Source organism: Muntiacus reevesi, chromosome 15, assembly GCF_963930625.1.
Source record: "Muntiacus reevesi chromosome 15, mMunRee1.1, whole genome shotgun sequence".
NCBI lineage: Eukaryota > Metazoa > Chordata > Mammalia > Artiodactyla > Cervidae > Muntiacus > Muntiacus reevesi.
This window is the reverse complement of record NC_089263.1, coordinates 6,715,815-6,742,808: the sequence shown is the minus strand read 5'-3', so window position 1 is coordinate 6,742,808 and position 26,994 is coordinate 6,715,815. Positions and strand designations below refer to the sequence as shown.

Genomic DNA, 26,994 nt, shown 5'->3' with positions numbered 1-26,994 from the left:
TTTTGCAAAAACAGAGAATTCTGATCAGTACATAGACCCATCTCTAGGCTGGGCTTACAAGGGCCCCAAGAGGCTTTGGGAATTTAGGTAGAGGGCAATCAAGAGACCCAACAGTGGCTGCTGTCCACTGAAAAACCATTTATGATTTTTTCCTTCTCCCTAGATTGTCCATAATCAAAAGGACACACACTTTGGAGTCAGATCCTGGTCCTGCTACATACTATTTGTGTGACTTTGGGAAGTTTACTAAAGCCACCCGAACATGCAATAATTTTATCTACATCTTAGGTTTTCCATGGGATTCAAGTGCATATGTAGAGAGCCTTAAAATAGTTTGCAGCAGACAGCTTACTCTCAGAAAGAGGTAGTTGATTATACTACTCATCAAACATCTATTGAGCCCTTTTCAGGTGCCAGGCCCTGGCTAAGGGTTTTATAGACATCATTTCATTTGATCCTCCCACACGACCCTGGGAGGTGTGCCCTGCTCTGCTCCCGAAGTCCTACATATGAAGAATCATTAAATCTTCATACAGCTGAAGCACAGGAGTTAAGAAGCATGGTTAAATCTGCATAGCTCTGTCCCCCAAGTCCACTCTGGGTGGCTGGATGCCATTGCCCCTCCAGACAGGGCAACCCCTGAGATGACCGGGAGGTGGACTCCACCTGCCACAAGGCATAGGCAGGGAGCAGAATCCAGGCAACCAAATGGAACCAAATCAAGATGTTGGAGAGGGTGAAGTGCAGAGTGAGGTGCAGAGCCAGGGTTCAGAGGACACCACACTCTGGTTTGCCAGCATTTCTGGGAAGGACAAGGCAGCAGCCACGGCTGCCATGTTCTTCATCCTGAGAAGGACCTGTCCCCAGATAGGGACCTGGACTCTGGAATGTCAGGGCAAACCCAGACAGTGCTGGTTCTCGTGGAATCTGGGAACCCATAAAACTATGACTGGAAAGCAACGATCTGAAAGATATTCTTGCTATAATTTTTCCACAGAAATATACTATGTAGCAAGCTAAGTAAATTCTTGGAAACCTGGAAACCCCCCAAAACTGGTAGAAGCAGCCTTTTTTTTTTTTTTTTTTTTACTATTTCATAAGAGAGAGATAGAGAAAAACCACATTTCTTGGATTTAACTTTGTTCGCACAAATCTTTTTTTTTTTTTTTAAAGAAAATCTGGCATTAGTTAATCTAAGTATGAAACTGTCATTCTTGAAACTCTTTTAAAAGTTGCATATAATTGTGTGGCTTGAAAAATTAATTTCTTTCCAGATGAGGAAACATGAAGCAGGTCTCCTAAGTGAAAATTATTGGCACACCCCCCACTCCCTTCCTCAGGAGGCAGATGGAACAATGGGCAGAGGAGGGGAGCCTGTGGGACCTCAGCCAAACAAAAGGACTGCCTGCAACTTGCCTAAAATAGAAAATAAAAGTTAGCACAGCTTCCCCCGTGGCGGGCCCCTCTTTGGAGCCCTCTGTGGAATAGCAGGTACCTCACGGGATGCTGCCCCAGAGGCTCCCTGAAGCACAGCGCACCCAAAGCAGTAAAAGCAGAAGGCTCCAGCCCCCGCCTGGGTCTCCCTCCCACCTGGGGGTGCAGGTTCACCCACCCGAGTCACCTACGCATGATGATGCCTTTTGCTTTGTTCTGGTGAAGAAATTCAAATCATGTTAATCTTTTGGTTCTTTTTACAGAACTCGGGAGAATGATACATATTACAGGAGCTTTATTTGGAATGAACGAGGCAAAGAATCTGCCTGCAATACAGGAGACCTGGGTTCGATCCCTGGGTTGGTAAGATCCCCTGGAGAAGGGAAAGGCTGCCCCCTCCAGTATTCCTGCCTGGAGAATGTCTATCAACAGAGGAGCCTGGTGTACTACAGTGCATGGGTTCCCAAAGAGTCGGTCACGACCGAGCGACGAACACTTTCCGTTTCTTTCTGGAGAGGTGAAACGCCCTTCACTGTGGGGCGGCTCTGGCTCTGGAGTGGAGGACAGGGTTCCGATCCCGGCTGTGCCATCTGTGCCCTGACCCCCGCCTCTCAGAACCACGTGTACGGCGAAGAGATGAGCCCTGGCTTGCGGGTGTGGTGTGAGGGTCCGCAACGAGGAGTAGCGAGCGCGGCGTCGCTCTCCCGGCGCTTCCGGGCCTCGGCTTCCGCCCCTCTCAAACCGCAGAGAATCGGCCTGTGATGCAGGAGACCCGGGTTCGACCCCTGGGTCGTGAAGTTCCTGCGGAGAAGGGCATGGCCACCCACTGCCGTGTTCTTGTGTGGAGAATCCCACGGACAGAGGGAGCCTGACGGGCCATAGTCCGCGGAGTCACAGAGTCGGACACCAGTGAGCGACTAACACACAGCGACCAAGAGAAGGCGTGGCCGGCTCCGCGCGCACAGCTCACCTGCGGCGCGGCCGGGGGGCCCGAGGCCGGCGGGACCGGGAGAGAGCGGCCCTCCGGCCGCGCCAGGCGCCTCACTGAGGCCCCGCAGCAGGCGGCCTCCCCACCGCGCGCCCCTCGTGCGCTCCAGGGTTCGCCGGGAGGCCGCCCGCAAAGTCACACCCTGCGACCGCGGCCGGCTCCCCGGCACTGAGGGCTTGACGGTCGCCGCAGACAGGGGCTTTGTCTCCTTGTCGAGCCGGCCCCCCCGTCACCGTCCTCGCCCCCCTCACCCCCTCTCCCCTCGTCAGCCCCTCCCCCGTCCCCCGGCCCCCCATCACCGCCCCCGCCCCCCTCACCCCTCTCCCCCCGCCAGCCCCTCTCCCCCCGCCAGCCCCGCCCCCCGTCACCGCCCCCTCCCCCCCAAGTCATCCCCGCCCCGCCCCCCGAGGCGCACACAAAAGGCCGCGGGCCGGTGCAGCGGGAGCCGGGGGCTTGTTTACCGGGCGGCCCGGCGCGGCTCGGCGCCGCCACCTCCCGGCGGGACCGGGCACTGCTCCCGGGCGCGGGCCCAGGACCGCGGGCCGATGACCCAACGCCGCAGGCATCTGGGGATAACCTTTCCCCTTTCTTTCCAAGACCAAATAAGGGGGCTCTTCCCTCCGCGCCGGGCCCGCGGCGGCGGGGCCGAGGGGCGTGGAGGGGCGGGGCCGGGGCCGGCGGGCGGTGGAACACCGGCCGCATTGTTCCCGCGGCGGCGGCCCCTCCTCCCCGGCCCGGGCGGCGCGCTCCCTGCCCCGCCGCGGGCGCGCGGAGCCGGGCGGGCGGGGACGGGGCACCCAGCCCCGCCGCAGCCGCGCGGAGCCGCTCCCGGCCCCAAGCGACGGAGGGCAGGAACCCCGGGCCCGCCCCCGCCGCGCTCCCCGCAGACCCCCGGCCCGCGGCACTCGCACTTGGAGCGGGCGGGCCCCTGCGCCTGCGGCGGGCGCAGACCGAGGGGAGCCGGGTCTGGCTGCCAGGCCTCGGAACCCTGGCATCGCCCCCGAGGAGGGAGTCACTGGTGGCTGACAGTGTTTGGTAACCACAGAAACCAAGATTTGACCTATATTTTTGAATATGGCCTCAACCCTAGTTTTCCTTCTAGAAATCAAAGGGAGTCTGACCTGACTTGTTGTTAATTTTCCTCTTGCTTTGTATTCCAGAATGCCACCCAGAAGGCTGGGCGAGTCAGGAGATCTCATCGGCTGGTTTGCCGGTGACTCGTGAGGGTGACAAAGCTCCAGGCCAAGAGGCCGGGACTGCCTCTCTCACTGCCTCCTGCCAACACCAGGTCTCCTGCCCTGCGACGCTGGGGACATTTCTGGAGGGCACTTGGGTGATGCTTATTAGGATTTTAAATATGTTTACCGTTTATCTGTTTCATTCCTCTTGTAAGTTTTATCCTAAGTAGGTAATGGGGGTAGCTCAGCTGGTAAAGAATCCGCCTGCAGTGCTGGAGACCTGGGTTCGATCCCTGGGTTGGGAAGATTCCCTGGAGAAGGGAATGGCTACCCGCTCCAGTGTTCTGGCCTGAATTCCATGGACTCTATAGTCCATGGGGTCGCAAAGAGTCTGATGAGTGACTTTCACTTTATAAGTTTTATCCTAAGTAGGTAGTGGTGGGGAGGGGCTTCCTTGGTGGCTCAGATGGTAAAGACTCCTCCTACAGTGAAGGAGACCTGGGTTCCATCCCTGGGTTGGGACGATCCCCTGGAGGAAGGCATGGCAACCCACTCCGGCTTTCTGGAGAATCCCCATGGACAGAGGAACCTGGCAGGCTACAGCCCATGGGGTTGCAAAGAGTCAGACACAACTGAATGATTAAGCACAGCAGCACAGGTTGTAGGGAATTATGTACTCAGATGATGGTCACAACCCTGCTATATGATGGCAACAACAGTTGGTTTTAATTGAGTGTTTACTATGTCCTGGAAGCCATTACAAAGTTTGACAAATACCTACTCATGACATTTCTCTGCAGTGGGTATTCTTAGTATCCCTATTTTATAGAAAGGGAACCTGTAGTCAGAGGTTAGTTTTCCTCTCAAGAACAGCCAGTTGGGCAGTGGCAGAGCCAAGATGCTTGCTTGGACTGTGGGGCTCCTAACTCCCTGCTCTTGCCTGCAACACTGAATGTTTATCAATGGGGATTTGATTAATTTAGAGTACATCCATATAAGGGAATACTCTCCAGCTACTTAAATATGATGTAGATTGGGAATAATTGGCATGGAGAAACGTCCATGACATATTGTTGAGTGAAAACAGCTGGTTGCACAACAGCATGCAGAGCAGAGTTGCGCGGCTGGGCTGAAGGGCGCCGGTGGCCCTGCTCCGTGTGGTCACCTGGGGCTGGTGGGGCTGCAGGCAGCTCCCTTCACAGGTTATGTTCTCTGTATGTTGCTGAACCCTTTCTGGAAATGAATGTATGGGATTTTCCAGTAGAAAACTATTTTACTTAAAAAAAAAAAAAGAAACAGATAAAGGAAATAACATTCTTCACACACACACACACACACACACACACACACACACACACGTGCCCGCGGTAGAGGCTCTGCTCAAATCCCACTTTCTCCAGAAAGCCTCCCCTGATTCCCAAAATTGGAAGTTGCAGCTCCCCATACTCCTTACAAGTGAGAACTTGTGTCCAGACAGACATTCAGCTTTGTGAGCACATACCAATGTCACCAGCTAAACCGTAAATTCCGGAAGGGTGGTACAGATTGTTCAACTTTGTCAGTACGTCCCGTAGTTTCTTGCACAGCACTTTACCCATTGTGGGGTTCCAATATTGATCAATAGATTGGTATGAATTCATGACAGTGGAACAATCCACAGAAGAATTAATGGCATATTTAGTTGTTGTATAGCTGCTGCTTGGCACACAGTAGTTACTCCATAAATGAAAGTTGCTTCTCCTCCTTTGGGGACCTTTGTGTATAGGTGATTAGCCGTCTATCCCTGGCAGACCCCTCGGGAGGAACTGACTCTGGTTCACTTAGCAGGAAAGGAAAACTCTTGGAATTGATGGGAAGGCAGGGAAAAGAGGTTTGGAGGCTGAGTAGAAACAAAGGAAATCAGGCAGAAGGAAGACCTGGGCGAGGTCATGCCAGGGCTCCCCAGGCACTGCCACCCCCCGAGTAGATACTCCTACTATGGCTAGAGGCTGCTGCAGGAAGTGGGTTCTGTCTGTCCTTTCATCTCAGATAACTTTCTCCAGATTCAGAGCCTCAGATGGGATCAACTGGCTCAGCCTTGGTGATGTGGTTAGTGCCTAGCGATGGGTTGGTAGATTTTTAACCGTCTCTTCTCCAGTGGGAAAAACTCTGATCTGTGGCAACTTGCTGACTTCCATGGTGTCAAAATTCCCACCATGACTGATTTTTATCTGACAACCACTTAACACCCAGCTTAAAAGACTCCTGAGAATTTAGGAATCTCTGCTCTGATGGGCTGGTGAATGTCCCTCCAGCACAGCCCTGCCTGTGCTCTGTCAACTGAGGTTCCCATGGTGGGGCACCCCAACCATGGGATGGAAGGAGGTAAGGTGCCAGGCAGCACGAAGGAAAATGGCAGAAAATAGCCGAGAGCAATCCAAGGCCCTAAACCATAGGTCAATGTGCTGTGTCCTCTGTGGTCAAGAGCAGCTTTTAGGGTAATATCCAAAGGAAGGTGAATGATGGAACTTACGAAGGTGGTGGGGGAGGATGTTTAGAGGCAGAGATGGGTTGTGGAAGAGATGTCTAGATCTGTTCCCTTCAGATCTCACAGAGTGCCCCTGCTATGCTTGTAATGACAGCTATCCAAGAACCAAGAGAGAGTGAATGAGGTCTCTCAGTCGTGTCTGACTCTTTGCAACCCCATGGACTGTAGCCTACCAGTCTCCTCCATCCATGGAATTTTCCAAGCAAGAGTACTGGAGTGGGTTGCCATTTCCTTCTCCAGGGGATCTTCCCGACCTGGCAGTTGAACCTGGGTCTCCCACGTTGCAGGCAGACACTTTACCGTCTTAGTGACCAGGGAAGTTCAAGAACCAAGACCCAGTCCCAAATTATCCAATAAGCAGTCATGAAGCAGTGAAACCTTCTCCCGGAGGGGTTTACCCCTTTACCAAGCCTCACGTCCAAGGGCAAGAATAATTTCAAAGACTACTATGGTGGACAGAGAGCATCCTGTATGCGCCAGGCACTGTGCTGAACTTAATCCTTTTTCTAGGTAGTTTTTCCAAGGATAGATCATTAATTAAACAATCCTACCGGAGTTTGGTTTCTTGTCCTCAAGATTTCCTGAGCAGTCAGTCCACTGGGTCCCCTTTATGGCAAGGGACTCATGTCAAGCACTCCGCTTGGTCTCTTGGAAGCCTGTCTCTTGATGGAAGGAAGGAAGAAGCAGCTCCGCTTCCCTTTCTTGGGTGGGGGAGTGGGTACTGTCAGCTAAGTCTTCTCCAAAGAGACCCTCTTTACAGATCTTTTTTAATATCCAACAGCTCATTCCTTCTAGACTCTCAAGTGGCTCCGGGTTTTGAGAGTCATGTGACTGGTTTTGTGCTCATTACTGAGGAATACAGCCTCCATGGACCTCTGGGTCTCAGCTGGAAGTTACAACAATGTAGCATCCTGCAAGAACTTACCAAGGGCTCCCGGGTGGCTCAGCCGGTAAAGAATTCGTGGGTCCGATCCCTGGATTGGGAAGATCCCCTGGTGGAGGGCATGGCAACTGAGTGATAATTATAGGAGTCTTGGCCTGCTGATCATTTGCTAAATTGTACACTTAGAATTTCGGCATCTTTCTCTATGTGAGTTTATAAAAATACAGACCAAAAGCATTTGAAAATTTATGTATTTTCCACCACATGAGAGGTGGAAGGCACTGGTAGAAAGGGGAATGGATTAACTCTTGGATAAATAGGGCAATACATGTTAATACTAGTTTGAATCAGGCTTCCCTGGTGGATCAGATGGTGAAGAATTCGCCTGCCATGCAGGAGACCTGGGTTCAATCCCTGGGTGGGGAAGATCCCCCGGAGAAGGGAATGGCATTCTTCAGCATTCTTGAATGAATTCTCCAGCATTCTTGCCTGGAGAATCCCATGGACAGAGGAGCCTAAGTAGGCTGCAGTCCGTGGGGGTCATAAAGAGTCAGGCAGGAGTGAGTGGCTCACACAGTTTCAATCATGATCTGGACTCTTAAAGGATTAGCCGAGTTCCTGCGTGGGGGTGGGTGGGGGCTGCTGTGAGTCTGGGAGCACACCCCAAGGGCAGGTAGGGAAGGGGGACCTTGGCTGGTGGAGGAAAGTTGAAATGAAGCCAGCCTGTCTCACAGCCTGGCCATGTTCAGTCTCATGTCCACATTGCCTCCTCTGAAATCTTTCCTCCAGGGTGGTGACAGCTGTTGAAGAGGCCCCCGACCGTGAGGCTATGCTTCTCTGCTCTCCACCTCTGCTGCTCTGTCTCATAAGCTCCTGGAGGGGAAGCTCAGTCGACAGCCATTAGCCATGACCTCTGCTCTTCCAATCGCCTGTCCACTCTCGAAATCTCGTCTGCGTCAGTCAGTTCGGGACAGGCCCTGCCTTGGTAACAAACAGTCCCCAAACCTCAGGGGCACAAAAGAAAAAGGGTTTATCTCTCAATCATGCTCATCCACACTGTTGGGAGTCTGGGGGCTCCACCCCACATCGGTCAGCCTCACTCCAGGACACAGGTCAACAGAGGAGCTGCAGCTGATGCTGCCAGCTGTATGACCGAGGGGAAGAGCTTGGCTCGTGGTTTGCTGGCTCTTAAAGCTCCTGCCTGGAAGTGACACACTTCATCTTCACTCATGTTTTATCAGCAAAAACAAGTTACATAGCTAACCCCGTGTCACAAGGCGAGTCACGGGGCTAACTCCAATCCTATCATCACCTCGAAAAGAATGAACAGCACGAAGCGCGAGCCCAGAGCCCTCCTGCGAGTCCGGTCAGGTGCCTGTGAATGGCCATCTGGGCCAGCAGAGATGGGACAGACCCCAGAAATGGATGAAATATTTGGGGTCAAGAAGTAAAGAACCAAGGAGAAAGTCATGCCTGCAGGAGGTGATGGCCGTGGGTCCTGTGGGTCAGGGGGTCTGAGAGCCGGTGGCTTGGGTAAGTGGGTGGGGATGAAAGAACGCGTTATGAATCCAGGCGGGATAGGAGATGAATGAGGACATTCTCATTATCAGACTCTTGGCTTTTCTGGATTCTCAACAATGGGGCTTTCATTGTTGGTTTAGTGGATTCAGCTTGCAGCCTTAAGGCAGGACTTCTGTTTGCGGAGAACTTGATAAACCTCTTGGGCTCAGGGAGGAAACAGTGGCTTTTCTGCAGGACTCCACACACCACCCTCTCCAGCCCTTCCAGACATGCCGGAGCCCTTGGGGGTGTCCACCTCCTTTTCCCTTAGAAACAAGTGGTAATGCATCCTTGAGGTACTTGTATGGGTCCCTTTATTTAAAAAATAGTATAAAACTTCCAAATACTCAAAAGTAGAGAGACTGGCACAGAGGACCCCCTCACACATTCTGTGACATTTCCTGCAATTGCACTGTTGTTGTGACAGGATCACCGTGCTAAACCCCATGGAAACCTGGGCTCATCCAGTCTGCACAGTAGGCTGTATTATTTGTCCCATTTTACAGATGAGGAAGTGGAGACTCAGAGACTTGGTCAAGGACACCCAGCCAGTGAGGACAGAGCTGATGCCACACCCTTTGTGCCAGGGCGACTGGAACCTCAGGGGTGAAGGGGGCTTGAGTGGAGGCCATGGTGGGGAAGGAGGGATATCGTTCTTAGCCAAGGGCATGGTGCTATGTGAGCTTGGCTCTCCTGCCAGCCTGCTTTGTTCTGGGCTGCTCAATTATCAGGGACTGGAAGAGGAGGCAAAATATGAGAAATCAAAAGGGCCCTTATTCCCCGAGAAGGCATCACCATGAAATGGAGTAGTGTGGGCCCTTGGACAATCATTCACTCTTTTGTTCATTCACCCGGGAACTGTTTACTGAGCGCTCCCCCTGTGCCAGGGAACACAAAGATGAGCAAGTCAGCCTGGAATCGTGCCTCCCACAGGAGAATCCTCCCTATCTAGCTGGTTGACTGATCTCAAATGATGTAATTGGAGCCTCAGTTTCCTCACTTGTGAAATGGGGCATATTAACAGTTCCTACAGAGGGAAACTATATGAAGATGAATGAACTCATGCACATGGATGACTGGGACCCATGAGCTTCTTCCTTGCCCATTGCCATGAAAATATTGAATAACCCAGAAGGCACAGGCACCAACCAATCAGAGGGGACGTCTGACCACAGAGCTGGGTTGGCTACTGGACTATTGTGTTTTCATTAACCAATGTCTGGGGAGCCCCAGTGGCTGGTTACCATGACCTAATGAAGGATGATTGCCCAGAGTTGGCTGGCCTCTGGACCCCTGCTGCCTGAGGCCCGCCTCTGTACTCATGGTCACCAGGGGCTGGGAAGCACGTGTGGATGGACACTATGCCTAACTCCTATGCCGCTCCCCACCATGCCCTCACTCTTGTAAATGTAGGGCCAAGAATATTTGGAGAGTAACAAAAGAATATAGAATAACCAGATCCTCAGCTTGTGCCTAATGCCTATGTCTTTTGCTTCTGTGAGTGCCTAGAGGAGATGGGAGAATACCTTGCTTCTTTCTTCCTGGGGGTCATGAGCCCCTGTCTTGCCTTCAGATTCCCACAGGAGGAAGAGTCAGTCCCAGTGTACCTGCTGGAAGGGTGGACGTATAACTAAGAGTTTCCCCTGGCCGCTGTTAGGAACTCACCTGCAATAAATTAATTTGTTCTGCACTAGTTACAGACGCGTTACAAAGCTTCATCTCTTAAAGTGGCAGCAAAAGTCTTTTAATATTAATGAAGATTACTCCGGGAAAAAAAAGTCTTTAGAAAGGTTTTTTGTTCTTCCAGAACGTTAGGTTCTCCACATTTCCATACTTGGTGAAGACCCTCTGTTCTCCTTCTACATGATTAAAAACCAATTCGTTCCCATGTTTGTGAAGTTATGTGTTTAGACCACATGCAAGAAACCAGACAAAGGCTGGAATTGGAATTGAGGTTGGACTGGGGAGCAAAAAAATCTGCCAGCTCTGTTTGGAGAAACCCACATGGAAAGATAAATTGCAGTGAGACACACTGACAGTTGTGTGAAGTATTAATGCTTCATCGTGAAGTATTTTAAAGCACGTTTCTCAAAAGCATTTCTCCCATTCTGCTACCAGAAAATGGAGACATTCATGTAGGGGGATCAGGGTCATATGGAGTGGTGCAGGGTGGAGGGTGGGGTAAGCCATCTCGCCCCCTAAGAAGCTCACCAGGTTTTAGAAATGCTAATGAATTATGTGACACATGACTCTCTGAAGATGCTATTATTACACCTACGGTACAGATAAGAGACTGAATCATCAAAAAAAAAAAAAAAAAATTCAGTGATCTGCCTGGTGTCAACTCAGAAGTCACTGGTAACAGCTTGAAGGATCCCACTGCTTTACTGATGTGAAATTATGGTCACCCCAGGCCAAGGGTAACAGGCAAGAAGGGGAGGAGGAAGCTTCCTACACTCCAACCGTTCTCCATCATTGGCAGGGCAGGGAAGGAGTAGAAGGCCCCCACCCCTGCGCCCGAACCCGAGCCCACCTGCTGTTGGCTGCCTACTGGTGGGGGAGGGACGTGGACACATTCCCAACTCCCATCCACATTCCCATCCCATGCGGATGGCAGGCAGCATAGCTCCCGGGCTGCAGTGGGGACCACTTCCTCAAAGTTGCCTCAGACGGCTACACCTTCCAAGTATTGGTCCGGAGAGGTTTGTGGAGCTGGTGGGGACGCCAGGCTGGCTCGAACTGCCCCCCTTTCCACTTCAGACCCCCTGTTGAGGCCTGGAGCCCGGACCAGCTGCTTTCCCCAAAGACTGCCAAGTGTTTGCAGCCACATCACTCATATTGATTTGAACTCAGACTGAGACAGAGACCACAATCTGGGTGACCTGGACACGGTGGTGGACCCTGAAAATATTGCCATTTCAGAAATGGGAGTGATTTTGTTTGCAGGAGGTGGAGGCCTAAGTGGATCTTTGGGGAGGTGCTACCTAGGTTCTGGAGAAGCCATTTAAACAACCCAAACATTTAGTGATGCAAATATCTGAACATCTGCCCCATGCAAGAGCAGGGCCTTGAGAACAGGAGATGCAAAGCACAGACTGCAACTTTCTCATATGAGGGGTTGGCCCTGCACAATGTTGTAAGTGAGTTCACGTTTTAAAAGCCGAATCTCCTATTAAAACAAAACTAGCTAAAAATCTAGCATTACTGTCCCTGCATTCTTGTGGGGTCCCAGTTGCCCCTTTGAATGGGGGATGCCCTCTTCCATGTTCCTCTACCTGCATAGCACCCGCATTACCCATGGCCCCCAGCACAGAGGGCTTCCCTTGTGGCTCAGCTGGTAAAGAATCCACTGCAATGCGGGAGACGTGGGTTCGATCCCTGGGTCGGGAAGATCCATGTATGACTATGGGGTCACAAGGAGTCAGACACGACTGAGCGACCTTCAGTTTCATTTTTACCCAGCACAGAAACTGAATATCAACTATCACTTGCCACGTCATTTGCATCACTGTTTTTGTTACAGCTGTGTGCTGTGCTTAGCCGCTGAGTCTTGTCCGACTCTTTGCAACCCGGTGGACTTCACTGTCCATGGGATTCTCCAGGCAATAATACTGGAGTGGGTTGTCATCCCCTCCTCCAGGGGATCTTCCCAACCCAGGGATCAAACCTGGGTCTCCCACACTGCAGGCAGATTCTTTACCATCTGAGTCACAGGGAAGCCCAAGAATACTGGAGTGGGTAGCCTTACCTACTCCAGGGGAACTTCCTGACCTGGAAATCGAACCAGGGTCTCCTGCACTGCAAGCGGATTCTCTACCAGCTGAGCTACCTTTTCCCAGTACCCTGGCCTCTATCAAACAAGAAAAAAAAGTGCTAAACATGTTGATGCTGCTGCCCCTCCTTGGAGACATTTGAGTTTGCCTACAGAGAGTTGCCCCTTCTGAAGGCCTGATGCCAGTGAGGTTTCCTTTGGATAATATTTTTCCTAAGGAAGGATCTGGGCCACCTGCGGCATCCAACTGCTGTTTGTTTTTTAAAGAAATGTTAATATTAAAGCTAATATTTATTGAGCACTTACTCTGTGCCTGGCAATTTTCCAAGCTCTTTACATGAATGAACTTACATAATTCTCTCAAGAATATGTAGTAAATACAATCATTACTATTTTATAGATGAAGACACAGAAGCACAGAGAGCTAGAGCAACTAGCCCGGGGTCTCTCGTTGAGAAGGCGGCAGAGCCAGGTCTCTGGGGGTGGTGCAGTAACCACTGTGCAACCCCGCCTGTGTGTGCTCCGAGTGTCTTCCCCGGAGTAGTTTTCACAGGTATGGTTGTCAGGGTTGACTGGACCGTGCCACAGCAGGAGCCCTCAAATCTCAGTCGCTTAAAGCAACAAAGGTTTATTTCTTGCTTATGCTACATGATTACTGAGGGTCAGCTGACGTGTCACAGTCCTCTAGACAGACAGGGCTGGCCCGTCTGGAACACTTCCAGTTGCCATGGCAGAGGGTAAGGAGCACCGCAGTTGTGCCTCGGCTCATAAAGACCTGCTCTAGGAAGTGGACTTTATCACTTCTGCTCGAATTTTATTGGCCAAAGCAAGGCCATGTCCAAGGGACCCGGGGAATGCAATTCTCAACAGAGAGGGGCTGGTGGCCTCCCCAGTCTGTGGGGGAGACATCCGTGAGCCACCACGGGGCCCCAGGGTACTGAGTTTGGCACAGAGTTAGGAGGGGGGCTCTGCCAGCCCTGCCTCGGCTCCTGCCCTCTGGATGGCTCTGATGGCTTCGGGAACCCTGGGAGGTCCACAGTCAGACAGCTGGCGTGGAAAGGCGCGCGCTCCTCTCCCCAGGGACTTTGCAGAGCTGTTCCCTCTGCCCGACCTGTCTTCCCCACCTCCCCCAGGGCCTGTACACCCTGTCTCAGCCGGCAGGTTAGCTGGATTAGGCCCTCTTGTTATTCTCCTCCATGGCACCCCATGGTTCTGCTTTTCAGCACTCGCTAAGGATTATCACTGCGCGGTGATTTGTGTGGTAATGTGATTTGTGCTTGTCTTCTGTAAAAGCGTGGGAGTGCCCTGAGGGCTGGCTCCGAGCCCGTCTCACCTTTGTGCCCCCAGCACCCACTCTGGCCCAGGACGGGGCACCTTCCCAGGTCTCCCCTTCACACCAACTGAACGCATGACTGGGGTATGCCCTGGGATGGCTGCAGCTGCACCGTGGGGCTGTGAGCTGACAGGGCGGTCCCCTTTGGGAACTAGTTTAGGCGGGATTTCCAGAGGTTCCGAGGTCCTCCATGGAAAGGCGAGTGCTGTCATTGTAGGGGTCCCCCAGAAACAGAATATGAGCTAAGGATCAGAAGCAGGTAATGCAAGTAAGAGGGGATTCCTGGGATGCTCGCAGGGATGGGAGGGTGGGGAAGTGAGGCAAGGATATGCCCAACCAGTGCATCATCAAGCTGCTACTGTGAAGCACTCTGTGCTGCATGCTTAGTCGCTCAGTCATGTCTGACTCTTTGCAACTCTTTGGATTGTAGCCCTTCAAGCTCCTGTGTCCATGGGATTTTTCAGGCAAGAATACTGGAGTGGGTAGCCATTTCCTTCTCCAGGGGATCTTCCCGACCCAGGGATCGAACCCACGTTTCCCGTGTCTCCTGCATTACAGGTGGATTCTTCACCCACTGAGCCGTGAGTGATGAAACACACAAGGCTGAGTTAGCCCATCTGTGGGGTGGGGAGCTGGGGTATTGATACACCAGCTCCAGCTCATCATTGATGAGAGCTGCTCCCGGGGCCTGTTGAATGGACAGCAAACTGGCTCTTGCAGCATAAAGAAAACCTCAGACAGAAATGCAGATGCCTGCAGTTGGGAGGAACAGAGGTTATGGGCAGGACATAGGAGGCATCTGCTTCACTAAGAAAGAGCAAATTCACCTTGTCCTCCCTGTGGCATCTACCATAATGGTGAGAGCTTAGGCTCTGACTCCAGCATCCTTAAAATCTTTTTCAGATTTTCTGGCCTTCTAGGGTGGACTAAGAAGTCCTTGCCATAGTCTCAGGCTGCTGCTGTTGCTAAGTCACTTCAGTCGTGTCAGACTCTGTGCGACCCCACAGATGGCAGCCCACCAGGCTCCCCCGTCCCTGGGATTCTCTAGGCAAGAGTACTGGACTGGGTTGCCATTGCCTTCTCCAAGCCTCAGGCTAGTCTTGTGTAAAATTTGTTTATTGCGTGGCCATATCTCTACTACCCTTTCATCCATCATTCACCATTTGTTGACTAGAACTTCAAACATTTATCTGGTCTCTTCTGTCTGGCAGGCACTGAGCTAGAGGCTGGGGTACAAAATCAGATAAAATGTGGTTTCTGCTCTGTAGTACTTTATTACCAGGATTTGGAGAGGTGCTAATGCCAAACGAGATACTGTGTTAAGTAAGTCTGGAAAGCTTTACAAAGTATCACCTCTTCTTAGATAATCACAAAGTGCATGGACATATTAAAGACTTTGAGAAGGATAGCAGAGAGGAAATCTGCTTAACTATTTTGCCCAGGATTTTCCAGACTTATTTGACATTGGGACCCTTTTATGCCAAATTGCTTGTATTAACAATTTCTAATTTCTGTTCCAAGGAACTAAAATTCTGTGAACACACTTTGAGAAAGCTATTGGATTTCCACCCAACCCACTGAAGGCCCGAACAGAAGAAGAAAAGGCGGAGGAAGGGAGAATTCACTCTCCCGTCTCCTAACTGAGGCACTGATCTTCTGCCTTTGGACTGGAATGTACACCATCAGTTCTGTCAGGCCTCCAACTTGCTGACCTCAAATCTGGGAACTTCTCAGCTTCCATATTACAGAGAAATTTATTATAAGGAATTGCCAGTTCCTCAAAATAAATCATATATATGTGTACACACACACACACACACATGTATGATTGTATAAATACATTCCCTATTGGTTCTGTTACTCTGGGGAACCATGACTAATAGAGATTTTGGTACAGATTTTTGGTAGGATGGTCCACAGGGCCTCATAGTCTATAGACCGCTTTGTGAATGAATAGCTATGACAGAAACCTCAAAGCCTTCATATTAATTTCCTGCTCTGGGATATAGCTACCATCTCCTCCTTGTTCTTTGTTCTGAGAAACATGTAAATTGTACATTCACTAAGAACATTATTTATAAATTCCAATGGGAAAACGTCCAAATAGTGGAAACACCGATACAGTAATTACACTTCATTTTCAGGCTAATTTTATTGCAAAATTTCCCCTTAAATTATGTTTCTTGACTTTGCCCATAATCATTATGAGTTAAGCATTTATAGGAAATCAGCATACAGCTCTTTAATGAATCAACAGTGCATGACCAAGAAGTATGCAGGTTGGTGTTTATTTTGAGATCAAAGGGAGAAAAATCAAGCTCAGAGATACTTGTTTTTTAGAAAAGTCAGACTCTTTTGTGTTAGGGGGATGAGAATCTTAATTTAACAGTTTTCTCCTGATTGTCCTATTTATTCCCACCACTAATCTGAATCTATAAGTAGATTTTAAATACTGCCCTCCTGGCTATTTACTACACAGTCAATTATGTACTTTTAATTAGGAAATTTCCGAAGAGCCTCATTCCATTTTACCCTTGCAGCCAAACAACAGAGGGTGTGGCCTTTCCACAAAGAATGACTTTCTGTAATTCATATCCAAGAAAAGACACAGATACAGGAAGAAACTAAGGAAATGTGTCTCTCTGACTTGAGGGAAAATCAGGCTTAAAAGGTAAAAAGAATTTCTCCCCAGAACTTTACAAAGATGTATGCTGACTACATAATATAGTGTGAGGCCAAAGCCTGGCGAAATACCTAATCACAGATCTGGTCCCTGCAATCTCTCCTTACTTCCTGGATGTTTTCTGCTTCTCCTACCAAAAAGAGTTCTGCAGAAACCTGGTTGCTGAATTACTGTCATGTGCACAATACCCCATCTAGTGGTTAACAGGACAATTGCAAAAACAGCTTCACAGATCCCAAGCCAAACTGTTCCAAAACTGGGCATCAGGTCTAAGTTATCTATGCCAGTGGTTCTTGGACTTTGCTACACACTAAAAATCACCCCAGGAGCCTGGAAAAACCCGATTCACAGGCAACACTCACACCAATTAAATCAGAATCTCTGGGAGTGGGACATAGGCATCAGCATTCCAGAGAGAACAGTGATCTCTGTAAACCGAAAGCATGCATTAATAGGTAGGAAAACTTGTTGCAGTAGTTTCATATCACATGATTCATTTAAAAGTATTTCATATATACAGGTTTCTTTTTTCTTTCTTTTCCTCTAAAATTGGGTCATTTTAAAAAATGGAATCAACATGCAACATTCCAAAGAGGTTACAGATACAGGTGTGATCAGAGGCTTGGTTTCCAACACCAGCTTCACCACACCTGCTGTGTGACCTGTCCGTGCTATATCAATAAACTAGGACTGATGGGGGCACAGCCTCTTTGGTCCTGGTGTTTCCATGTGAATCACTTACAACTGATCCTACTGCCTGATAAATGTTATTACATGTATGTTCAGCCCAGTTCACTCTCAGTTGTATCTGACTCTTTACGACCCCATGGACTGCAGCATGCCAGGCTTTCCTGTCCATCACCAACTCCTGGGGCTTGTCAAAGTCATGTCCATTGACTAGGTGATGCCAAGCAACCATCTCATCCTCCGTCATCCCCTTCTCCTGCCTTCAATCTTTCCCAGCATCAGGGTCTTTTCCAATGAATCAGTTCTTCGCATCAGGTGGCCAAAGTATTGGAGTTTCAGCATCAGTCCTTCCAATGAATATTTAGGACTGATTTCCTTCAGGATGGACTGGTTGGGTCTCCTTGCTGTCCAAGGGACTCTCAAGAGTCTTCTCCAACACCACAGTTCAAAAACAATTCTTTGGTGTTCAGCCTTCTTTATGGTCCAACTCTCACATCCATACATTACTACTGGAAAACCCACAGCTTTGACTATACAGGCTTCCCTGATAGTTCAGTTGATAAGGAATCTGCCTGCAATGCAGGAGATCCCGGTTCAATTCCTGGGTTGGGAAGATCTGCTGGAGAAGGGATAGGATACCCACTCCAGTACTGTTGGGCTTCTCTTGCAGCACAGCTGGTAAAGAATTAGCCTGCAATGTGGGAGACCTGGGTTCAGTCCCTGGGTTGGGAAGATCCCCTGGAGAAGAGAAAAGCTACCCACTCCAGTATTCTAGCCTGAAGAATTCCATGGGCTATCCATGGGGTCGCAGATAGTCAGACACGACTGAGCAACTTTCACTTTCTTAGACTATGTGGACCTTTGTTGGTAAAGTAATGTCTCCCCTTTTTAATATGTGGTCTAGGTTTGTCATAGCTTTTCTTTCAAGGAGCAAGCATCTTTTAATTTCATGGCTGCAGTCACCATCTGCAGTGATTCTGGAACCCAAGAAAATGTATGTTACTTTTCAGTTTGCTTTTTCAATGTAAATATCAATATAATTCATGCAGTAGATCTAAACTCTTCTTCAATAACTGCAAGATGCCATCTGTGAACATAGATTCTTTGAAGTTTGACATCCACCAAGTGAATTTGCTGGATTCAAGATATATATACATTTGACATCTTAACCTATGCTGCCAGTTAGCTTCCTTTACCAAAAGGAAGTAATTCACCCACCTAATAGCATAGTATTAGAGGGTCTGTTTCCTCTATGCCTTCATGAACACTGAATGTGCTTCTGAAGTCTTTCAATCCTTACCAATATAAATGGTGGGAAAAAATGTGATCACATTTGTATAAACTGTAAGTTCTCTGTCTACTAAAGAGTCTGGAGAGATTTTCAACATTTTGTTGGCTATTTAAATTTCCTTTTCCTTGTATTACCAGTCGCACTCTTTGCTCATGTGTCTACTAGGTTGAAATTTTTTAAAAAATTCATTCGCAGGAGCTCCTTGTATTTATATTTTAGGGACATTCACTTATGAGTGAAGAGAAGAGTTGCAAATACTTTCTCCAGTTGGTTTTTGCATCTTAACTTTTGTACTCAAACTCAGTAGTCTTTTCTCTTGCCTATTCTAGATTGCCTGTACTGACTAAGTTTTTCTCCCTTCCCTAGTTGTGAGGCTACTCAAGTTTCCTTTTAAATTGATTCTATTATTTTTTGTTTTATGTTTCAAGTTGTAATCCATTCATAATGATTTTACTCATGGTTGGAGGTGGGATTTTTTGCAGATCAATAGCCAGTTATGCCAATTGCATTAATTAAATAAACCATCTTCTCTGCATGGAGCAAAAAAGCTCTTTATTGTGTGGTAGCTTTTAATATATACACAGATCTTTTTGGCTTTTTGGTCTTCTGATCTGTAAGCTTATTTGTGAGTCAAACTATACAGTTTAAAAAAATTATTACATTTGCATTTTGGAAAGTAATATCTGGTAAGACAATCCTACCTTAATATTCTTTTTTTCAAATTAAAACTTTTTGTTGTCAATTCTAAAACATTTAGAATTTTAAAAATATAAGTGCTAAAACACTTTTGTACAGCTCTAGAAAAATATCACTGATACTTTGATTAGAATTAGCTTAAGGTAAATATTTCTTTGAAAATCACTGACACATTAATGATGATTAATTCTTTCCACCCAAGGACATGCTGTGTATCATGATTTGTTCAGATATTGTTTTTATGCCTTTAACAAAATGTTATGGCTTTTTTCAAGGAACTCTTATAATTTTTGGTAAATTTTTTTATGATAAAGTAAGATAAAACCCATAATGCATTAGCCCAGGCATCTAGCATATAGGAATTATTTAAAATGTCATTTTTATTATTATTTTATTTATTCTCATTAATAAAATCTATCTTTCTATGATTTTATTCTCACAAAAATCATAGAAAAGACAAGGCTTAAAAAACTCCTTATTAATGAGCACAAATGGATCCTCAGTCTCTCTAAAAATGTCAAAAATTGATCTATAGACTCATTGTAATCACAATAAAAGTTCCAGATTTTGTGTGTGTGTGTAAGTCTATAATTGTGTGTGTAAATTCAAAAATTGATTGCAAAATTTATATAACAATATAATGTGCCCCAAATAGTCAAGCTAACCTTGAAGAAAAATATCAAAATAGAGGACTTATACTGAGGCATTATCAAGCCTTGTTATAAAGCTCAATCATTAAGACAATGTGGCTTTGGTGCCAGATTAGACACGTGATCGATGAAACAGAATAGAGAGTCTAGAAGTAAACACACGCTCAGTTTGTGACAAGAGTGACCTTTTTGTCATCAGAGCAATGGGAAAGGATAATCATTTCAATAAGAAGCGCTGGGTCAACTGGAAATCAATATGGGCAAAATTTATGTTGATTTCTATAAACACTTACACAAAAAATCGATTCGAGATGGATTGTGGATCTAAATGTGAAAGATAAAACAGCAAGACATGTAAAATATATTTAGGAGAGTAACTTCATGATCTTGGGATAGCCAAAGATTTCTTATACAGGACACAAAAACACAAAACCTAAAATAAAAGATCGATAAATTGATCTGTATTTAGATGAAGAACTTCTATGGATCAAAGGACACGTTGGTTCAAAGTGAGACCCTCCATCAGTGTAGTATGCCATATTACACCATAATACACCACGTGCTCTGAGCTAGTCGCTCAGGCCTGTCCTACTCTTTTCGACCCCATGGACTGTAGCCCACCAGGTTCGTCTGTCTTTGGGGAGTCTCCAGGCAAGAACACGAGTGGGTTGCCAGGCTCTCCTCCAGGGGATCTTCCCAACCCAGAGACTGAACCCAGGTCTCCCGCATTGCAGGCAGATTCTTTATCGTCTGAGCCACCGAGGAAAGCCCAGCATACCATATTAATAGATTCAAAAATAAAATAGCATGATTATCTCAATAGATGCAGAGAAAATATTAGAAAAAAACCCAATACCTTTCATAATAAAAATGCTCAACAAACTAGGAAAAGAAGGGAATCGTCTCATTCTCATAAAAAGTATCTATGAAAATCTCACAACTCATGCTATGCTTAATGTAGGAAGACTTAATGATGGAATGCTGTGATATGGAACAAGCCAAGAACGTCTGCTCTCATCACTTCTATTCAACATTGTTCTGGAGGTTCTAGCCAGGACAATTAGAAATATAGTGAAATAAAATGCACCTAGATTGGAAAGCAAGAAGTAAAATTATCTTTTTTTTTCTTTTGCAGATGACATGGTCTTGTACATAGAAAATCTTAAGGCGTGCATACCAAGGAAACTTCATAGAGATAATAAATGACTTCAGCAAGGCTGTGGGGTATAGGATCGACATATACAATTCAGTGTATTTCTATATACCAGCAATGACTAATCTAGAAGCAAAATTAAGAAAGCAACTCCATTTACAAAAATAGCATCACGGGGAATAACATACTTGAGATTAAACTTAACAAGAGAAATATAAGATTTGCATGCTGTTAACTACAAAATTTCATTGAAAGAAACTACAGAAGACCTAAATGAAAGGATAGACATCCTCTGTTAATCAATTGGAATATTAAATATTGTTAAGAGGGCAATACTCCTCAATTGATCAACAAATTCTACATAGTCCCTATCAAAATCCTAGCTGTTTTTTGCAACAATCGATAAAAAGATAAAAAATTTGACATAGAAACACAAGAGATGCAGAATAGCCTGAACAATCTTGGAAAAAAAAAAAAAACAAAGCTATAACAATTAAGACAACGTGGTATCCAAAAGGATAGTCATAAAGGTCAATGAAATGGAACTGAGTCCTGAAATAAATCCTTACATTTTTGGATCAAGGATTCCAAGACAATTCAATGGAAAAATTGGTAGTCTTTTCAACAAATAGTGAGGGGACAGCTAAATATCCATATGCAAAGGAATGAAATTGGATCCCTACCTCATACTAAGGCCCCCAGATTCACTCAAAATGAATCATAGATCAAAGCTAAAACTATAAAACTCTTCGGAGGAAACACAGGTGCACACCTTTATGACCTTGGATTAGGCAGTGTTTCCCTAGATATCATACCACAACACAAGCAACCAAAGAAAAAATAGATAAATTAGACTTCAACAAAACTGTAAAAATTTGTGCTTCAAAGGATGCTATCAATAAAATGAGAAGACAACCCACAGAATGGGAGAAAATCTTTGCAAATCATGCGTGGGTAAGGAACTTGCATCCAGAATATATAAATAACTCTTGCAACTCGACAATGAAAAATCAACTCAGTTTAAAAAATGGGCAAGGGATTTGAATAAACATTTCTCAAAGAAGATAGGCAAATGGCCAACAAGCAGATGAAAAGATGCTAAATATCATTAGTTATTAGGAAAATGCAAATCAAAAACCACAAGAAATTACCACTTCACATCCTCTAATAATGAATCTAAAAAGTCAGACAGTAAGTAGATGTTGGCAAGGATGTGGAGAAATTGGAATCCTCATATCTTGCTAATGAGGATGTAAAATGGTGAGACTGTTTTTGAGAAATTTGGCCATTTCTCAAAAAGTTAAACACTCAGTTACCATATATCTCAGCAATTTCACCCCTACCTTTAAATTCCAGAGAATTGAAAACATTTGTTCATACGAAAACTTGTACATGAATGTTCATAGCAGCATTATTTACATTAGCCAAAAAGTGGAAACAACTCAAATGTCCATCAACTGATTTACTGGTAAACAAAATTTGTTATACCCATGCAGTGAAATAGTGTTCAGCCATAGAAAGGAGTGAAGTATTGACACATGTTACAACATGGCTGAACCTTGAAAACATCGTGCAAAGATAAAAAAAAGTCAGACACAAAAAAATGTATTATATGATTCTATTTCTATGAAGTGTTCAGAAGGGGCAAATTGAAAGAGAAAAAAGTAGTTTAGTGGTTGCTAAGGATAGGAGGAGAGAATGCAAAGTGGCAGTAAGCGGGAATGGGGTTTCTCATTGGGCTGGTGAAAATGCTCTGAAATTAGGTTGAGGACATACAACCTTGTGAATGTTCTAATGACCACTGAATTGTATACTTTAAGTAGCTTTATTTTATGGAATGTGCATTATATCTCAGTTTTAAAAAGACACCGTTAAGAAGAGGCAAGACTCAGATTGGGAGAAGAGATTTGTAATACATATAACCAGAGAGGTAGAACCACAGATACAAGAGAGGACTTGTGTCTGAAATATGTAAAAAATGAATCAGTGAGCAAAAGACACAGAACCCTAAAGCAAAATGGGCAGAAGATGTGAACAGACATGTCACAAAAGAGTAGCTAATATGCAAAAATGCTCAACTTCGTTGGTAATCAGGACAATGTAAAACCCTAACGCTACTCTCTGTCCTAACCATAAACCTTAACTCATTATCATAGCCACAGTTTAAAATACTGAACAATCTCCTGGGACACTGCCTTTTTCATAATCCCCAAAGGGAACTGTAGCTCTGACTTCTAACTCCACAGCTAGATTTGTCTGTCTTTGATTGTGCATTCTTTGGAGTCTGGATTCTTTCACTCAGCCTTCTGTTTGTGAAAGCAATCCATGCTACTGCAGGTAGTAACAGGTCACTTGTTTTGGTTGCTGTGTTGTATTACGTTGTATGAATAGATCACAGTTTACTTACTCGTTAGTTCTGTCCTTGAGCACTTAGGGTGCTTCCAGTTAGGAAGTCGGATACATAAGAATGTGTATTGTGTGACTCCATTGTAATGGCTATAGCAGCCTATGGCTTTGAATGGAGAAGGGAGTGCCTGGGATGGGAGATGAGGAATGCTCTGGGTGCTAGCTGTATTCTATTTGTTGATCTTGATACTGACACGGGATGTGTTCACTTTGTGATAACCTGAGGGTTTGTGCTCTTCCACATTGGAATTAAAATCTACTTCAGAAACTCTTAATTTACTTAGAACCAAATTGAGCAATGTATTTCTTTTGCTATTCACAAGCTATTAAAGCCACTTTATAAAGACAGGCAAGCTGGAGCTGCTCCAGATAGAGGTCAGCCCCAGGAGCACATATCTTGGGAATGTGTAGGCTTGAATCTCCCTGCTAGGCTGCCATGACTTTTGGTTTGGTTCCTGGACACCCCACGTTTCCCTGATTCACCAGCTGTGTACCGTGCTGCTTTGGATCTTGGCTCCATTCTCAAAGATGGTGACGGTGGCTTTTCCACCCTTGACTGTAAGTACTAGGAGCTGATCATGTGAAAGGCAGTAGAATCTAGCCATTCTCTTATGGGCTTCCTTTACTGTCAATAAAGTAAATAACTAGCAATGATGGAAGGTTGGGTGAAATGATCGTAAGAAAGGTATATTTAATTGCTCCCAATTCTGTTATATGACATAAACAAAGACATCTGTTCCACTGTCAATTGCTACATAAATCTAAATGAAAGGCCACATGCTAGTATTATTTCAATGGCCCCTAAAGAAATGTATTGGTGGAGCATCTTGGAAGAACTAACACTTATACACATGGACTTTCCTTTGTCTGCATCTTCACTCAGCTTTCTATAGTTAGAGTTTTATAGTTATACATCATGTTAGAATGTGTCTTTTTAAAGCAGTGAGCTGGAAATCTGACATATGTACTGATTTTTATTTCATTGTCACATAAATGTGTTTCTAAATTCAATGCCTTTCAGAAGAGAAGATAGCTGCCTGGAAATTGATATTCAGTTGATTTAATAATATGAACTAAATTGGTATTTCATGAGACAAAAACTTTAATTTGAAAAGATACAAGCACCAAATGCTCATAATGGCGCTATTTACAATAGCTACAAGGAAGCAACTTAAGTATCCATCAACAGAGGAATGGGTAAAGAAAATATGGTGGATAGCATAAATATATGATGGAATGGTACTCAGCCCTAAAAAAGAATGAAATATTGCTATTTGCAGCAACATGGATGGACCTATAGATTTTTCTAAATTGTTTTATTTTGTACTGACATGTAACCAGTTAACAATGTTATGATAGTTCTAGGTGAACAGCAAAGGGACACCATCATACCTATACACGTATCCACTCTCTCCCAAACTGCCCTCCCATCCAGGCTGCCGCATAACACTGAGCAGAGCTCCTTGTGCTATGTAGTAGGTCCTTGTTAGTTACCCGTTTTAATCATAGCAGTGTGTACATGTCCATCCCAAACTCCCTAACTATCCCTTCCCCCATCCTTCCCCCCAGCAACCCGAAGTTTGTTCTCTGTGAGTCTCTGTTTTTAAAGGGATTGTTTTCTGTAAGTCTGTCTCCTTACTTTCTGCAAGCAAGTTCATTTGTATCATTTCCTTTTAGATTCCACATATAAGGGATGTCATATGGATATTTCTCGTCTGACTAACTTCACTGAGAATGACAATCTCTAGATCCACCCATGTTGCAAATGGCATTATTTCATTCTTTTTAATGACTGAGCAATATTCCATTGTGTGTGTATATATATATACATATATACAACACAGCTTTTTTATCCATTTCTCTGTCGATGGACATTTGGGTTGCTTCCATGCCTTAGCTACTGTAAATAATGCTGCAGTGAGTATGGGATTGCATGTATCCTTTCGGATTGTGCTTTTCCCTGGATATATGCCCAGGAGTGGGATTGCATGGTCTGTATGGTAGCTCTATTTTTAGTTTTTTAAAGGAGCCTCCATGCTGTTCTACATAGTGACTGTACTAATTTACACTCCCCCCAACAGTGTAGGAGGGTTCCCTTCTCTCTAGGCATTTATTGTTGGTGGAGTTTTTGATGATAACCAATCTGGCTGGTGTGAGGTGATATCTCATTGTAGTTTTGATTTGCATTTCTCTAATAATTAGTGATGTCGAACATCTTTCCATGTGCCTCTTAGCCATTTGTATATCTTCTTTGGAGAAATGTCTGTTTAGGTCTTCCGCCCATTTTTTAAATTGGATTGTTTGTTTGGATATTGTTAAGCATCATGAGTTGCTCGTACATTTTGGAGACTAATCCCTTGTCAGTCACATCATTTACAAATATTTTCTCCCAATCTGTGGGTTGTCTTTTCATTTTATTGTTTTCTCTGTCATGCAAAACCTTTTAAGTAGGTCCCATTTGTTTATTTTTGTTTTTATTTCCATTATTCTGGGAGACAGATTGAAAAAGATACTGCTGTGATTTAGGTCAGAGGATGTTCTGCTTATGTTTTCCTCTAGGAGTTTTATAGCGTCCTGTCTCATATTCAGGCCTTTAATCCATTTTGAGTTTATTTTTGTATATGGACCTATAGATTATCATACTGAGTGAAGTCAGAAAGACAAATATTATGTGGTATCACTTATACATAGAATCTAAAAAAAATAACACAAACGAATTAATTTGCAAAACAGAAACACACTCACAGACATAGAAAACAAATTTATGCTTACTAAGTGAAAAGGGGGAGGAATAAATTAGGAGTATGGAATTAACAGTTACACATCACTATATAAAAATATTACACATATTTTATATAAAATATTACACATCACTATATATAAAATACATCAAGGGTTTATTGTATAGCACAGGGAACTGTATTCAATATCTTGCAATAACCTATAATGGAAAAGATTCTGAAAAAAACATATGTAAAACTGAATCATTTTGCTGTACATATAAAACAAAACATTGTAAATAAACTTCAATTTTGAAAAACTGGTACTTCATAATACAACCAAGATTCACTTATCTCTAGTGGGAGTGTACATTTAAAAGCAGCTACCCTACCATATTTTTAACCCGCAAGTGACTGCAGTTCCTTGAAGCCACCTGCATCTCGCCCTGCCAGCTCATTCTCCTTACTGCGTGTTCTGATCCTCGATCACCTCCAGGCTAACTCCCTCTCTGCCGCACCGCATCGCACCAGGGTGGCTCCCAGGACGTCCGTCAGATTGGCTGTGCCAACTGCAGGAATTGGAAGCCAGCCTGGACCGCCTTGTGTCCAGGGGCCAAACATCTGGGATGAGCAGACCCCTAACTTAGCAATACAAGCTTTCTCTTGCCCTTCTAGAAAATTCCCCAGGTGTTTCAATAACTAGACCTTTTGCTTTGGTCTCCACATCCCAGTTTTCCAGTCCTTTTCACTCCTGGTATTTGAGAGAGGATGAAATGGCAAACACTAGCAAGCTTGTTCCTTTCCTACACATGAGGCCAACCTCACACTTGATTATCACACTTTGTTTTGCTGAGTGCAGACACAGCCTCATGAAGACGACTATCCATGATGGGTTAGTACAAAGTTTTTGCCAAAATGGGGGAAAGGAGTAAAAAGGGCATCAACAAGGCCTGGAGTAGATAGACCTTTGTCATCACCGGAGGGGCCAGTGTGAAACCCCAGCCCTGAGCTGAACTGTGCCCATTCCCTGGGT

At 45.6% G+C, this 26,994-nt stretch overlaps 1 long non-coding RNA gene across 1 annotated transcript; it reads left to right on the top strand.

Annotated features, from left to right (window-relative positions):
• The first annotated feature begins 3,333 nt into the window (after nt 1-3,333).
• LOC136147314 (uncharacterized) lies at nt 3,334-10,424 on the top strand. Its single transcript, XR_010659165.1, has 4 exons — nt 3,334-3,457; nt 3,583-3,710; nt 6,909-7,077; nt 7,800-10,424. It is a non-coding gene; the product is annotated as an uncharacterized lncRNA (long non-coding RNA).
• Nucleotides 10,425-26,994: the final 16,570 nt, after the last annotated feature.